General features: G+C 48.4%; 1 long non-coding RNA gene across 2 annotated transcripts in view; it reads right to left on the bottom strand.

Moving 5' to 3' along the window:
• Positions 1-14,957: 14,957 nt before the first annotated feature.
• Positions 14,958-18,565, bottom strand: part of LOC141073882 (uncharacterized) — a 37,823-nt gene continuing 34,215 nt past the window's right edge. For both annotated transcript variants that reach the window (XR_012227087.1, XR_012227088.1), the window contains 2 exons: positions 16,043-16,391; positions 14,958-15,887 (listed from right to left, as the gene is read on the bottom strand). This is a non-coding gene — a long non-coding RNA (uncharacterized lncRNA). The remainder of the gene's footprint in view (positions 15,888-16,042; positions 16,392-18,565) is intronic.

Genomic DNA, 18,565 nt, shown 5'->3' with positions numbered 1-18,565 from the left:
ACCCTAACCCTAACCCTAACCCTAACCCTAACCCTAACCCTAACCCTAACCCTAACCCTAACCCTAACCCTAACCCTAACCCTAACCCTAACCCTAACCCTAACCCTAACCCTAACCCTAACCCTAACCCTAACCCTAACCCTAACCCTAACCCTAACCCTAACCCTAACCCTAACCCTAACCCTAACCCTAACCCTAACCCTAACCCTAACCCTAACCCTAACCCTAACCCTAACCCTAACCCTAACCCTAACCCTAACCCTAACCCTAACCCTAACCCTAACCCTAACCCTAACCCTAACCCTAACCCTAACCCTAACCCTAACCCTAACCCTAACCCTAACCCTAACCCTAACCCTAACCCTAACCCTAACCCTAACCCTAACCCTAACCCTAACCCTAACCCTAACCCTAACCCTAACCCTAACCCTAACCCTAACCCTAACCCTAACCCTAACCCTAACCCTAACCCTAACCCTAACCCTAACCCTAACCCTAACCCTAACCCTAACCCTAACCCTAACCCTAACCCTAACCCTAACCCTAACCCTAACCCTAACCCTAACCCTAACCCTAACCCTAACCCTAACCCTAACCCTAACCCTAACCCTAACCCTAACCCTAACCCTAACCCTAACCCTAACCCTAACCCTAACCCTAACCCTAACCCTAACCCTAACCCTAACCCTAACCCTAACCCTAACCCTAACCCTAACCCTAACCCTAACCCTAACCCTAACCCTAACCCTAACCCTAACCCTAACCCTAACCCTAACCCTAACCCTAACCCTAACCCTAACCCTAACCCTAACCCTAACCCTAACCCTAACCCTAACCCTAACCCTAACCCTAACCCTAACCCTAACCCTAACCCTAACCCTAACCCTAACCCTAACCCTAACCCTAACCCTAACCCTAACCCTAACCCTAACCCTAACCCTAACCCTAACCCTAACCCTAACCCTAACCCTAACCCTAACCCTAACCCTAACCCTAACCCTAACCCTAACCCTAACCCTAACCCTAACCCTAACCCTAACCCTAACCCTAACCCTAACCCTAACCCTAACCCTAACCCTAACCCTAACCCTAACCCTAACCCTAACCCTAACCCTAACCCTAACCCTAACCCTAACCCTAACCCTAACCCTAACCCTAACCCTAACCCTAACCCTAACCCTAACCCTAACCCTAACCCTAACCCTAACCCTAACCCTAACCCTAACCCTAACCCTAACCCTAACCCTAACCCTAACCCTAACCCTAACCCTAACCCTAACCCTAACCCTAACCCTAACCCTAACCCTAACCCTAACCCTAACCCTAACCCTAACCCTAACCCTAACCCTAACCCTAACCCTAACCCTAACCCTAACCCTAACCCTAACCCTAACCCTAACCCTAACCCTAACCCTAACCCTAACCCTAACCCTAACCCTAACCCTAACCCTAACCCTAACCCTAACCCTAACCCTAACCCTAACCCTAACCCTAACCCTAACCCTAACCCTAACCCTAACCCTAACCCTAACCCTAACCCTAACCCTAACCCTAACCCTAACCCTAACCCTAACCCTAACCCTAACCCTAACCCTAACCCTAACCCTAACCCTAACCCTAACCCTAACCCTAACCCTAACCCTAACCCTAACCCTAACCCTAACCCTAACCCTAACCCTAACCCTAACCCTAACCCTAACCCTAACCCTAACCCTAACCCTAACCCTAACCCTAACCCTAACCCTAACCCTAACCCTAACCCTAACCCTAACCCTAACCCTAACCCTAACCCTAACCCTAACCCTAACCCTAACCCTAACCCTAACCCTAACCCTAACCCTAACCCTAACCCTAACCCTAACCCTAACCCTAACCCTAACCCTAACCCTAACCCTAACCCTAACCCTAACCCTAACCCTAACCCTAACCCTAACCCTAACCCTAACCCTAACCCTAACCCTAACCCTAACCCTAACCCTAACCCTAACCCTAACCCTAACCCTAACCCTAACCCTAACCCTAACCCTAACCCTAACCCTAACCCTAACCCTAACCCTAACCCTAACCCTAACCCTAACCCTAACCCTAACCCTAACCCTAACCCTAACCCTAACCCTAACCCTAACCCTAACCCTAACCCTAACCCTAACCCTAACCCTAACCCTAACCCTAACCCTAACCCTAACCCTAACCCTAACCCTAACCCTAACCCTAACCCTAACCCTAACCCTAACCCTAACCCTAACCCTAACCCTAACCCTAACCCTAACCCTAACCCTAACCCTAACCCTAACCCTAACCCTAACCCTAACCCTAACCCTAACCCTAACCCTAACCCTAACCCTAACCCTAACCCTAACCCTAACCCTAACCCTAACCCTAACCCTAACCCTAACCCTAACCCTAACCCTAACCCTAACCCTAACCCTAACCCTAACCCTAACCCTAACCCTAACCCTAACCCTAACCCTAACCCTAACCCTAACCCTAACCCTAACCCTAACCCTAACCCTAACCCTAACCCTAACCCTAACCCTAACCCTAACCCTAACCCTAACCCTAACCCTAACCCTAACCCTAACCCTAACCCTAACCCTAACCCTAACCCTAACCCTAACCCTAACCCTAACCCTAACCCTAACCCTAACCCTAACCCTAACCCTAACCCTAACCCTAACCCTAACCCTAACCCTAACCCTAACCCTAACCCTAACCCTAACCCTAACCCTAACCCTAACCCTAACCCTAACCCTAACCCTAACCCTAACCCTAACCCTAACCCTAACCCTAACCCTAACCCTAACCCTAACCCTAACCCTAACCCTAACCCTAACCCTAACCCTAACCCTAACCCTAACCCTAACCCTAACCCTAACCCTAACCCTAACCCTAACCCTAACCCTAACCCTAACCCTAACCCTAACCCTAACCCTAACCCTAACCCTAACCCTAACCCTAACCCTAACCCTAACCCTAACCCTAACCCTAACCCTAACCCTAACCCTAACCCTAACCCTAACCCTAACCCTAACCCTAACCCTAACCCTAACCCTAACCCTAACCCTAACCCTAACCCTAACCCTAACCCTAACCCTAACCCTAACCCTAACCCTAACCCTAACCCTAACCCTAACCCTAACCCTAACCCTAACCCTAACCCTAACCCTAACCCTAACCCTAACCCTAACCCTAACCCTAACCCTAACCCTAACCCTAACCCTAACCCTAACCCTAACCCTAACCCTAACCCTAACCCTAACCCTAACCCTAACCCTAACCCTAACCCTAACCCTAACCCTAACCCTAACCCTAACCCTAACCCTAACCCTAACCCTAACCCTAACCCTAACCCTAACCCTAACCCTAACCCTAACCCTAACCCTAACCCTAACCCTAACCCTAACCCTAACCCTAACCCTAACCCTAACCCTAACCCTAACCCTAACCCTAACCCTAACCCTAACCCTAACCCTAACCCTAACCCTAACCCTAACCCTAACCCTAACCCTAACCCTAACCCTAACCCTAACCCTAACCCTAACCCTAACCCTAACCCTAACCCTAACCCTAACCCTAACCCTAACCCTAACCCTAACCCTAACCCTAACCCTAACCCTAACCCTAACCCTAACCCTAACCCTAACCCTAACCCTAACCCTAACCCTAACCCTAACCCTAACCCTAACCCTAACCCTAACCCTAACCCTAACCCTAACCCTAACCCTAACCCTAACCCTAACCCTAACCCTAACCCTAACCCTAACCCTAACCCTAACCCTAACCCTAACCCTAACCCTAACCCTAACCCTAACCCTAACCCTAACCCTAACCCTAACCCTAACCCTAACCCTAACCCTAACCCTAACCCTAACCCTAACCCTAACCCTAACCCTAACCCTAACCCTAACCCTAACCCTAACCCTAACCCTAACCCTAACCCTAACCCTAACCCTAACCCTAACCCTAACCCTAACCCTAACCCTAACCCTAACCCTAACCCTAACCCTAACCCTAACCCTAACCCTAACCCTAACCCTAACCCTAACCCTAACCCTAACCCTAACCCTAACCCTAACCCTAACCCTAACCCTAACCCTAACCCTAACCCTAACCCTAACCCTAACCCTAACCCTAACCCTAACCCTAACCCTAACCCTAACCCTAACCCTAACCCTAACCCTAACCCTAACCCTAACCCTAACCCTAACCCTAACCCTAACCCTAACCCTAACCCTAACCCTAACCCTAACCCTAACCCTAACCCTAACCCTAACCCTAACCCTAACCCTAACCCTAACCCTAACCCTAACCCTAACCCTAACCCTAACCCTAACCCTAACCCTAACCCTAACCCTAACCCTAACCCTAACCCTAACCCTAACCCTAACCCTAACCCTAACCCTAACCCTAACCCTAACCCTAACCCTAACCCTAACCCTAACCCTAACCCTAACCCTAACCCTAACCCTAACCCTAACCCTAACCCTAACCCTAACCCTAACCCTAACCCTAACCCTAACCCTAACCCTAACCCTAACCCTAACCCTAACCCTAACCCTAACCCTAACCCTAACCCTAACCCTAACCCTAACCCTAACCCTAACCCTAACCCTAACCCTAACCCTAACCCTAACCCTAACCCTAACCCTAACCCTAACCCTAACCCTAACCCTAACCCTAACCCTAACCCTAACCCTAACCCTAACCCTAACCCTAACCCTAACCCTAACCCTAACCCTAACCCTAACCCTAACCCTAACCCTAACCCTAACCCTAACCCTAACCCTAACCCTAACCCTAACCCTAACCCTAACCCTAACCCTAACCCTAACCCTAACCCTAACCCTAACCCTAACCCTAACCCTAACCCTAACCCTAACCCTAACCCTAACCCTAACCCTAACCCTAACCCTAACCCTAACCCTAACCCTAACCCTAACCCTAACCCTAACCCTAACCCTAACCCTAACCCTAACCCTAACCCTAACCCTAACCCTAACCCTAACCCTAACCCTAACCCTAACCCTAACCCTAACCCTAACCCTAACCCTAACCCTAACCCTAACCCTAACCCTAACCCTAACCCTAACCCTAACCCTAACCCTAACCCTAACCCTAACCCTAACCCTAACCCTAACCCTAACCCTAACCCTAACCCTAACCCTAACCCTAACCCTAACCCTAACCCTAACCCTAACCCTAACCCTAACCCTAACCCTAACCCTAACCCTAACCCTAACCCTAACCCTAACCCTAACCCTAACCCTAACCCTAACCCTAACCCTAACCCTAACCCTAACCCTAACCCTAACCCTAACCCTAACCCTAACCCTAACCCTAACCCTAACCCTAACCCTAACCCTAACCCTAACCCTAACCCTAACCCTAACCCTAACCCTAACCCTAACCCTAACCCTAACCCTAACCCTAACCCTAACCCTAACCCTAACCCTAACCCTAACCCTAACCCTAACCCTAACCCTAACCCTAACCCTAACCCTAACCCTAACCCTAACCCTAACCCTAACCCTAACCCTAACCCTAACCCTAACCCTAACCCTAACCCTAACCCTAACCCTAACCCTAACCCTAACCCTAACCCTAACCCTAACCCTAACCCTAACCCTAACCCTAACCCTAACCCTAACCCTAACCCTAACCCTAACCCTAACCCTAACCCTAACCCTAACCCTAACCCTAACCCTAACCCTAACCCTAACCCTAACCCTAACCCTAACCCTAACCCTAACCCTAACCCTAACCCTAACCCTAACCCTAACCCTAACCCTAACCCTAACCCTAACCCTAACCCTAACCCTAACCCTAACCCTAACCCTAACCCTAACCCTAACCCTAACCCTAACCCTAACCCTAACCCTAACCCTAACCCTAACCCTAACCCTAACCCTAACCCTAACCCTAACCCTAACCCTAACCCTAACCCTAACCCTAACCCTAACCCTAACCCTAACCCTAACCCTAACCCTAACCCTAACCCTAACCCTAACCCTAACCCTAACCCTAACCCTAACCCTAACCCTAACCCTAACCCTAACCCTAACCCTAACCCTAACCCTAACCCTAACCCTAACCCTAACCCTAACCCTAACCCTAACCCTAACCCTAACCCTAACCCTAACCCTAACCCTAACCCTAACCCTAACCCTAACCCTAACCCTAACCCTAACCCTAACCCTAACCCTAACCCTAACCCTAACCCTAACCCTAACCCTAACCCTAACCCTAACCCTAACCCTAACCCTAACCCTAACCCTAACCCTAACCCTAACCCTAACCCTAACCCTAACCCTAACCCTAACCCTAACCCTAACCCTAACCCTAACCCTAACCCTAACCCTAACCCTAACCCTAACCCTAACCCTAACCCTAACCCTAACCCTAACCCTAACCCTAACCCTAACCCTAACCCTAACCCTAACCCTAACCCTAACCCTAACCCTAACCCTAACCCTAACCCTAACCCTAACCCTAACCCTAACCCTAACCCTAACCCTAACCCTAACCCTAACCCTAACCCTAACCCTAACCCTAACCCTAACCCTAACCCTAACCCTAACCCTAACCCTAACCCTAACCCTAACCCTAACCCTAACCCTAACCCTAACCCTAACCCTAACCCTAACCCTAACCCTAACCCTAACCCTAACCCTAACCCTAACCCTAACCCTAACCCTAACCCTAACCCTAACCCTAACCCTAACCCTAACCCTAACCCTAACCCTAACCCTAACCCTAACCCTAACCCTAACCCTAACCCTAACCCTAACCCTAACCCTAACCCTAACCCTAACCCTAACCCTAACCCTAACCCTAACCCTAACCCTAACCCTAACCCTAACCCTAACCCTAACCCTAACCCTAACCCTAACCCTAACCCTAACCCTAACCCTAACCCTAACCCTAACCCTAACCCTAACCCTAACCCTAACCCTAACCCTAACCCTAACCCTAACCCTAACCCTAACCCTAACCCTAACCCTAACCCTAACCCTAACCCTAACCCTAACCCTAACCCTAACCCTAACCCTAACCCTAACCCTAACCCTAACCCTAACCCTAACCCTAACCCTAACCCTAACCCTAACCCTAACCCTAACCCTAACCCTAACCCTAACCCTAACCCTAACCCTAACCCTAACCCTAACCCTAACCCTAACCCTAACCCTAACCCTAACCCTAACCCTAACCCTAACCCTAACCCTAACCCTAACCCTAACCCTAACCCTAACCCTAACCCTAACCCTAACCCTAACCCTAACCCTAACCCTAACCCTAACCCTAACCCTAACCCTAACCCTAACCCTAACCCTAACCCTAACCCTAACCCTAACCCTAACCCTAACCCTAACCCTAACCCTAACCCTAACCCTAACCCTAACCCTAACCCTAACCCTAACCCTAACCCTAACCCTAACCCTAACCCTAACCCTAACCCTAACCCTAACCCTAACCCTAACCCTAACCCTAACCCTAACCCTAACCCTAACCCTAACCCTAACCCTAACCCTAACCCTAACCCTAACCCTAACCCTAACCCTAACCCTAACCCTAACCCTAACCCTAACCCTAACCCTAACCCTAACCCTAACCCTAACCCTAACCCTAACCCTAACCCTAACCCTAACCCTAACCCTAACCCTAACCCTAACCCTAACCCTAACCCTAACCCTAACCCTAACCCTAACCCTAACCCTAACCCTAACCCTAACCCTAACCCTAACCCTAACCCTAACCCTAACCCTAACCCTAACCCTAACCCTAACCCTAACCCTAACCCTAACCCTAACCCTAACCCTAACCCTAACCCTAACCCTAACCCTAACCCTAACCCTAACCCTAACCCTAACCCTAACCCTAACCCTAACCCTAACCCTAACCCTAACCCTAACCCTAACCCTAACCCTAACCCTAACCCTAACCCTAACCCTAACCCTAACCCTAACCCTAACCCTAACCCTAACCCTAACCCTAACCCTAACCCTAACCCTAACCCTAACCCTAACCCTAACCCTAACCCTAACCCTAACCCTAACCCTAACCCTAACCCTAACCCTAACCCTAACCCTAACCCTAACCCTAACCCTAACCCTAACCCTAACCCTAACCCTAACCCTAACCCTAACCCTAACCCTAACCCTAACCCTAACCCTAACCCTAACCCTAACCCTAACCCTAACCCTAACCCTAACCCTAACCCTAACCCTAACCCTAACCCTAACCCTAACCCTAACCCTAACCCTAACCCTAACCCTAACCCTAACCCTAACCCTAACCCTAACCCTAACCCTAACCCTAACCCTAACCCTAACCCTAACCCTAACCCTAACCCTAACCCTAACCCTAACCCTAACCCTAACCCTAACCCTAACCCTAACCCTAACCCTAACCCTAACCCTAACCCTAACCCTAACCCTAACCCTAACCCTAACCCTAACCCTAACCCTAACCCTAACCCTAACCCTAACCCTAACCCTAACCCTAACCCTAACCCTAACCCTAACCCTAACCCTAACCCTAACCCTAACCCTAACCCTAACCCTAACCCTAACCCTAACCCTAACCCTAACCCTAACCCTAACCCTAACCCTAACCCTAACCCTAACCCTAACCCTAACCCTAACCCTAACCCTAACCCTAACCCTAACCCTAACCCTAACCCTAACCCTAACCCTAACCCTAACCCTAACCCTAACCCTAACCCTAACCCTAACCCTAACCCTAACCCTAACCCTAACCCTAACCCTAACCCTAACCCTAACCCTAACCCTAACCCTAACCCTAACCCTAACCCTAACCCTAACCCTAACCCTAACCCTAACCCTAACCCTAACCCTAACCCTAACCCTAACCCTAACCCTAACCCTAACCCTAACCCTAACCCTAACCCTAACCCTAACCCTAACCCTAACCCTAACCCTAACCCTAACCCTAACCCTAACCCTAACCCTAACCCTAACCCTAACCCTAACCCTAACCCTAACCCTAACCCTAACCCTAACCCTAACCCTAACCCTAACCCTAACCCTAACCCTAACCCTAACCCTAACCCTAACCCTAACCCTAACCCTAACCCTAACCCTAACCCTAACCCTAACCCTAACCCTAACCCTAACCCTAACCCTAACCCTAACCCTAACCCTAACCCTAACCCTAACCCTAACCCTAACCCTAACCCTAACCCTAACCCTAACCCTAACCCTAACCCTAACCCTAACCCTAACCCTAACCCTAACCCTAACCCTAACCCTAACCCTAACCCTAACCCTAACCCTAACCCTAACCCTAACCCTAACCCTAACCCTAACCCTAACCCTAACCCTAACCCTAACCCTAACCCTAACCCTAACCCTAACCCTAACCCTAACCCTAACCCTAACCCTAACCCTAACCCTAACCCTAACCCTAACCCTAACCCTAACCCTAACCCTAACCCTAACCCTAACCCTAACCCTAACCCTAACCCTAACCCTAACCCTAACCCTAACCCTAACCCTAACCCTAACCCTAACCCTAACCCTAACCCTAACCCTAACCCTAACCCTAACCCTAACCCTAACCCTAACCCTAACCCTAACCCTAACCCTAACCCTAACCCTAACCCTAACCCTAACCCTAACCCTAACCCTAACCCTAACCCTAACCCTAACCCTAACCCTAACCCTAACCCTAACCCTAACCCTAACCCTAACCCTAACCCTAACCCTAACCCTAACCCTAACCCTAACCCTAACCCTAACCCTAACCCTAACCCTAACCCTAACCCTAACCCTAACCCTAACCCTAACCCTAACCCTAACCCTAACCCTAACCCTAACCCTAACCCTAACCCTAACCCTAACCCTAACCCTAACCCTAACCCTAACCCTAACCCTAACCCTAACCCTAACCCTAACCCTAACCCTAACCCTAACCCTAACCCTAACCCTAACCCTAACCCTAACCCTAACCCTAACCCTAACCCTAACCCTAACCCTAACCCTAACCCTAACCCTAACCCTAACCCTAACCCTAACCCTAACCCTAACCCTAACCCTAACCCTAACCCTAACCCTAACCCTAACCCTAACCCTAACCCTAACCCTAACCCTAACCCTAACCCTAACCCTAACCCTAACCCTAACCCTAACCCTAACCCTAACCCTAACCCTAACCCTAACCCTAACCCTAACCCTAACCCTAACCCTAACCCTAACCCTAACCCTAACCCTAACCCTAACCCTAACCCTAACCCTAACCCTAACCCTAACCCTAACCCTAACCCTAACCCTAACCCTAACCCTAACCCTAACCCTAACCCTAACCCTAACCCTAACCCTAACCCTAACCCTAACCCTAACCCTAACCCTAACCCTAACCCTAACCCTAACCCTAACCCTAACCCTAACCCTAACCCTAACCCTAACCCTAACCCTAACCCTAACCCTAACCCTAACCCTAACCCTAACCCTAACCCTAACCCTAACCCTAACCCTAACCCTAACCCTAACCCTAACCCTAACCCTAACCCTAACCCTAACCCTAACCCTAACCCTAACCCTAACCCTAACCCTAACCCTAACCCTAACCCTAACCCTAACCCTAACCCTAACCCTAACCCTAACCCTAACCCTAACCCTAACCCTAACCCTAACCCTAACCCTAACCCTAACCCTAACCCTAACCCTAACCCTAACCCTAACCCTAACCCTAACCCTAACCCTAACCCTAACCCTAACCCTAACCCTAACCCTAACCCTAACCCTAACCCTAACCCTAACCCTAACCCTAACCCTAACCCTAACCCTAACCCTAACCCTAACCCTAACCCTAACCCTAACCCTAACCCTAACCCTAACCCTAACCCTAACCCTAACCCTAACCCTAACCCTAACCCTAACCCTAACCCTAACCCTAACCCTAACCCTAACCCTAACCCTAACCCTAACCCTAACCCTAACCCTAACCCTAACCCTAACCCTAACCCTAACCCTAACCCTAACCCTAACCCTAACCCTAACCCTAACCCTAACCCTAACCCTAACCCTAACCCTAACCCTAACCCTAACCCTAACCCTAACCCTAACCCTAACCCTAACCCTAACCCTAACCCTAACCCTAACCCTAACCCTAACCCTAACCCTAACCCTAACCCTAACCCTAACCCTAACCCTAACCCTAACCCTAACCCTAACCCTAACCCTAACCCTAACCCTAACCCTAACCCTAACCCTAACCCTAACCCTAACCCTAACCCTAACCCTAACCCTAACCCTAACCCTAACCCTAACCCTAACCCTAACCCTAACCCTAACCCTAACCCTAACCCTAACCCTAACCCTAACCCTAACCCTAACCCTAACCCTAACCCTAACCCTAACCCTAACCCTAACCCTAACCCTAACCCTAACCCTAACCCTAACCCTAACCCTAACCCTAACCCTAACCCTAACCCTAACCCTAACCCTAACCCTAACCCTAACCCTAACCCTAACCCTAACCCTAACCCTAACCCTAACCCTAACCCTAACCCTAACCCTAACCCTAACCCTAACCCTAACCCTAACCCTAACCCTAACCCTAACCCTAACCCTAACCCTAACCCTAACCCTAACCCTAACCCTAACCCTAACCCTAACCCTAACCCTAACCCTAACCCTAACCCTAACCCTAACCCTAACCCTAACCCTAACCCTAACCCTAACCCTAACCCTAACCCTAACCCTAACCCTAACCCTAACCCTAACCCTAACCCTAACCCTAACCCTAACCCTAACCCTAACCCTAACCCTAACCCTAACCCTAACCCTAACCCTAACCCTAACCCTAACCCTAACCCTAACCCTAACCCTAACCCTAACCCTAACCCTAACCCTAACCCTAACCCTAACCCTAACCCTAACCCTAACCCTAACCCTAAGGTACCCTAACCCTAACCCTAACCCTAACCCTAACCCTAACCCTAACCCTAACCCTAACCCTAACCCTAACCCTAACCCTAACCCTAACCCTAACCCTAACCCTAACCCTAACCCTAACCCTAACCCTAACCCTAACCCTAACCCTAACCCTAACCCTAACCCTAACCCTAACCCTAACCCTAACCCTAACCCTAACCCTAACCCTAACCCTAACCCTAACCCTAACCCTAAGGTACCCTAACCCTAACCCTAACCCTAACCTACCCTAACCCTAAGGTACCCTAACCCTAACCCTAACCCTAACCCTAACCCTAACCCTAACCCTAACCCTAACCCTAACCCTAACCCTAACCCTAACCCTAACCCTAACCCTAACCCTAACCCTAACCCTAACCCTAAGGTACCCTAACCCTAACCCTAACCCTAACCCTAACCCTAACCCTAACCCTAACCCTAACCCTAACCCTAACCCTAACCCTAACCCTAACCCTAACCCTAACCCTAACCCTAACCCTAACCCTAACCCTAACCCTAACCCTAAGGTACCCTAACCCTAACCCTAACCCTAACCCTAACCCTAACCCTAACCCTAACCCTAACCCTAACCCTAACCCTAACCCTAACCCTAACCCTAACCCTAACCCTAACCCTAACCCTAACGTACCCTAACCCTAACCCTAACCCTAACCCTAACCCTAACCCTAACCCTAACCCTAACGTACCCTAACCCTAAGGTACCCTAACCCTAAGGTACCCTAACCCTAAGGTACCCTAACCCTAAGGTACCCTAACCCTAACCCTAACCCTAACCCTAACCCTAACCCTAACCCTAACCCTAACCCTAACCCTAAGGTACCCTAACCCTAACCCTAACCCTAACCCTAACCCTAAGGTACCCTAACCCTAACCCTAACCCTAACCCTAACCCTAACCCCTAACCCTAACCCTAACCCTAACCCTAACCCCTAACCCTAACCCTAACCCTAACCCTAACCCTAACCCTAACCCTAAGGTACCCTAACCCTAACCCTAACCCTAACCCTAACCCTAACCCTAACCCTAACCCTAACCCTAACCCTAACGTACCCTAACCCTAAGGTACCCTAACCCTAAGGTACCCTAACCCTAACCCTAACCCTAAGGTACCCTAACCCTAAGGTACCCTAACCCTAACCCTAACCCTAACCCTAACCCTAACCCTAACCCTAACCCTAAGGTACCCTAACCCTAACCCTAACCCTAAGGTACCCTAACCCTAACCCTAACCCTAAGGTACCCTAACCCTAACCCTAACCCTAACCCTAAGGTACCCTAACCCTAACCCTAACCCTAACCCTAACCCTAACCCTAACGTACCCTAACCCTAACCCTAACCCTAACCCTAACCCTAACCCTAAGGTACCCTAACCCTAACCCTAACCCTAACCCTAACCCTAACGTACCCTAACCCTAACCCTAAGGTACCCTAACCCTAACCCTAACCCTAACCCTAAGGTACCCTAACCCTAACCCTAACCCTAAGGTACCCTAACCCTAACCCTAACCCTAAGGTACCCTAACCCTAACCCTAACCCTAACCCTAACCCTAAGGTACCCTAACCCTAAGGTACCCTAACCCTAACCCTAAGGTACCCTAACCCTAACCCTAAGGTACCCTAACCCTAAGGTACCCTAACCCTAACCCTAACCCTAACCCTAACCCTAAGGTACCCTAACCCTAACCCTAAGGTACCCTAACCCTAACCCTAACCCTAACCCTAACCCTAAGGTACCCTAACCCTAACCCTAACCCTAACCCTAACCCCACCCCTAACCCTAAGGTACCCTAACCCTAACCCTAAGGTACCCTAACCCTAACCCTAACCCTAAGGTACCCTAACCCTAACCCTAACCCTAACGTACCCTAACCCTAACCCTAACCCTAAGGTACCCTAACCCTAACCCTAACCCTAACGTACCCTAACCCTAACCCTAAGGTACCCTAACCCTAAGGTACCCTAACCCTAAGGTACCCTAACCCTAAGGTACCCTAACCCTAACCCTAACCCTAACCCTAACGTACCCTAACCCTAACCCTAACCCTAACCCTAACGTACCCTAACCCTAACCCTAACCCTAACGTACCCTAACCCTAACCCTAACCCGTACCCTAACCCTAACCCTAACCCGTACCCTAACCCGTACCCTAACCCGTACCCGTACCCTAACCCGTACCCTAACCCGTACCCGTACCCTAACCCGTACCCTAAGGTACCCTAACCCTAAGGTACCCTAACCCTAAGGAACCCTAACCCTAAGGAACCCTAACCCTAAGGAACCCTAACCCTAAGGAACCCTAAGGTACCCTGACCCTGACCCTAAGGAACCCTAACCCTAAGGAACCCTAACCCTAAGGAACCCTAAGGAACCCTAACCCTAACGTACCCTAACCCTAAGGTACCCTAACCCTAAGGTACCCTAACCCTAACGTACCCTAAGGTACCCTAACCCTGACCCTAACCCTAACCCTAACCCTGACCCTAAGGTACCCTAAGGAACCCTAAGGTACCCTAACCCTAACCCTGACCCTGACCCTGACCCTAACCCTAACCCTAACCCTGACCCTAACCCTAACCCCCTAACCCTAACCCTAACCCCCTGACCCTAACCCTAACCGATCCCTCGCTTGAGTAAACCCTAACCCACGACTCAGGATCCCTCGCTTGAGTAAACCCTAACCCACGACTCGGGATCCCTTCGGGATCCCTCGCTTGAGTAAACCCTAACCCCTACCCTAACCCATACCCTAGTGACAGCCATCTGTGAGTCCTCCTTCAAGCACCAAAATCTTCGTATCTCCCTATAACCCTAACGTACCCTAACCCATACCCTCTGTGAGTCCCCCTTCAAGCACCAAAATCTTCATATCTCACTATAACCATAACCCTGTCCACAGTACTAGTACATTCATGATGCACAAAACACAGCATCCTAAAATCACTTGTACACCTGGGGACATGACTAAAGCAATGGAATGTATAAAAACCAGAGTGCACTCAGTAGAGGTTTGAAAACTGGTTTATTAACAAAAGACAACATTTTTACACAATTTTATCTTGCCATTCTACACATCCTACATGAGATCTAAAGTAGGCCACAAATAGGTCATTAGTTGAAGTTGGCCAAATGAGGGACCAGAGAGTGTGCGGAGTGAATTCAGGCAATGGTTTTGCAGCTGGTTCATCGAGTTCAAAGTTAGAGTGCTCTTTAGCCATCACAAAATTGTGTAGAACAACACACTCCTTCACCACATCATGCACTGCCTCCAATTTTAGATTAATGGCTGTGCCAAGAATGCACCATCTGGAGACAAGAATCCCAAGAGCACACTACAGTTCTTCATGCCCTGGTCAGTCTGTAATTAAATATTTTTCTTGTGTGGTCCAAGTCCCAGCTGGAGTAGGGTTTCAGCAGCTTTTGGCACATTTTAAAGGCCTCATCCCCAACCATCACAAATAGCTGTGGCAGACCTTCAGTGTGGAGACGAGGCCATGGAAAGGGGAAATTAAAATCATGGACATGGGCTGTAGGTTGTATGGCAAAGTTCTTAAAGCCTGCAAGTCATTCCCCTGGCCAAATGCCCCAATGTCCACTGTAACAGACAGTCCGCATCTCCAATGGTCATGACTACAGTAAAAAAAAAAAAAAAAATAATACTTTTTGTAGTTATAGTACTCAGATCCAGTTCTTTTCAGTTTAACTATCCATATGGGATTCCCATCCAACACACCCAAAAAGTAGGTGAAATTGCAGACTGTCCAGAATTCAACAATATCAAATCGACTTTTCCATAGTGGCCAGGGTCATAAATTCTAACCAGAGAAGGTCCCATAATGCCCAGCAGATATCCACAAATATTCCTGACAAGGTGGACATTCCAAGCCAGTACTGGAAGTGGAGTGAAGAAAGGGTTTCTCCAGTAGCCAGAAACTGCCAGAGAAATAACAAAAATTAGTAAATAGTTTGGCAAAGCATGGAAAATAACCAACAAAATATTACACCATCACATTACAAGAATTATGCATGCTTAAAAATCGTACATGGCAAAACAATTATGCAGACATTGCTTGCTAAATATTACACACATTAATGTGACCAGGAGCCATTCCTCAGGAGGAATCACACAACAGAGCTTGTGTCCTATCTCCAGATGGCTCCTTGAACACGAGCAAGCAAATCCATGAAGGTTTCTTGGGACATCCAAGTATAGTCACTCAATTTCACTAGGTTTCCCTGAAGCTCACTGTGGAAAGTGGTACGCTTCACAGCTCTCATGGACTTCAATAATCAGATGTCTCCAAAAACGTCACTGCCGCCATCTTTGCCATCTCTCCACCCCCCCTTTGTGCTGTGTCTGGCTTTTACATTTGCTTGCCAGCAATAATGTCCAGATTCAAGTTGTAGGGAAACTCTTCCAGCACAGATCCATGTTGACTAAGGAAAAAGCAAAAAAAACAGAATACTTCAGCTGTTAACAGGGTCTATTATAAAGAATTCCCATAACATGCCCACTGGTGTCCCATTTGTGGAGTCTGTTTCAAGACTTTTGCTAGGATTTTCAACCTGTGAAATGTGACACAGACAACACATACACCTAAAATACAAACACATGCAAAATTGCATGGAAAAGCATACAAACACTGTTTTTTGGCACCATGCACACACACACTGATGCATCTAAAAATTGCTGCGCTTACATGCATTTGCTGTTTGCATTTCAAGTGCTCACAAGAGGCTGCGCAAAAACACGCAAATGTGAAACTACCTTAACCGCTAACCCCTACCCCAACTCATTAACACAGTGATGAGGGACCAATTCCATCACATCAGACAGGTTCTGTTGTGCTGGTCACCTCTACCAACCCCAAGGGCAATTTCTCTCTCCCTCCCATACCCTTGTGGGCCATCTCTCATACCTCTATGGCATACAAAGATGGCAGCAGACTGAGTAAGCTTGCATGCACACTTATAGATCAGCAGTGGGGGTGTAGCATTTGTTGGTGTCACTTTTGACACCAATTGTCATTACTGCACAATGGGATAGTACTACCAGTAAGCACCATAGTTGTCCAGCTGAAGCAAATGAGGCAGCATATGGGACACTTGAAGCTACCATTAGCAGGGCAGAGACAGTCATACAAGCATCGCTGCGGCAGGTGTGTGGATGAGTCTAGCATCCAGGATACTGCCGGGATATCTGGGTGAAATTGCAGCATCTGTGTACAGAATAGTGCATCTTCCTAACAAGGCATCTTGGATGCGGCTACTGCTGCAACATGCATTTATTATCATTGATAGCAGATAAATTTGGCCATATTTAGCATCTGAATATATTTGAGAAACACTACACCCCCATCACTATACTAGAGGCAAACAAGCACGTAAAACTTTCACTACATTTTATTTGTGGAAAGAGTGATTACAGTTAAGCAAAATACATTTAATACACAAACAAGATACAAGGAAAAAAACAGCAGATATCGGCCCTGGTTACATTTTAAAGCATTCTACCTGTGAAGAAAGATAAAACAATTATAACAAATATTGCACAATACAATATACTATAAAAGGTAAATAGTGTGTTTGGCTATATAGTACAGAAAGGTGACTGCATCGGTGTAATAGCATCTATTTCTCATATGTATTATGTATAAATATTGTAAATACAAAAAGGTGTGAACACCACTGTAATGGTGCATATGTAGTCTATATATTGTGTTTATAGTATACAAAAGACATACCGATGGGTAAGCCCCAATGAGGACAGTGTTGCTGATATATGTAAAGCACTATGGAATTAATGGCGCTGTACAAGTGAATAAAGTTTGTAGTAACACAAATCATTTCTTTTCTTCATTCAGTGTACACTCAAGAGTCTTTGGGCTTAATCTAAAGGAAAATATGGCTGTCACGGGGTCCTTCTTCAAAACCACACTATCAGAGCGAGGGAAGTGTGAACAATCCCAAAACCTTTATTATAGGCAAAACCAAAAGGTCCATAAACAATCTACCACACTGAGAATACAATAGTCCAGAACAAATATGCAGTTCACTAACAGGATGAATGTCAAAGGAGATGAGAATCCAATAATATAGTAGACAGTGGATAAAATAGGTCCATATGCTTCCCTTTCTCTCTCTGATGTGCCGTCTTCACATGATCATCACCACACACACAAACTGACTTGTCCAGCCCCTGTCCTCCCCAGCCCCCTCCTTATGTCCAGGGGTAGTCAGACAAGTTGGGGTGATTTTCTGGACTCCCAGATGTGACAAAGGAGCCTTGTGGATTCAGAAACTACAGGGGGTCATCAAGAGACATACATACAGTCAGGCTGTAGACATACAAAGCAACAAGAAAAACACCGAAATCGAAATATATACAAAATGATATCCACATAGCCCATCACAACCTCTCACCCCATAATAAGGGACCATGCCATGAGGTCTAGACAGGCCTAGGTCCACATTGATCAAATCATTTATAATTCCTTGTACAGTGGCAGGGGTAGGTCAGCCTGGGGATCCTATGGTTCTTCTTGTCGAGACAGTCAAACAGCATTCTGGTGTTGGCTTCCCTGCTTATATTGGATGGAGAAGCTGTAGGA

This window comes from Dendrobates tinctorius, unplaced genomic scaffold (assembly GCF_039654945.1).
Source record: "Dendrobates tinctorius isolate UK_male_01 unplaced genomic scaffold, ASM3965494v1 ptg000317l, whole genome shotgun sequence".
In the NCBI taxonomy this organism is placed as follows: Eukaryota; Metazoa; Chordata; class Amphibia; order Anura; family Dendrobatidae; genus Dendrobates; species Dendrobates tinctorius.
Note: the sequence above shows the minus strand (reverse complement) of the source record. Positions and strands in the feature narration are given on the sequence as shown.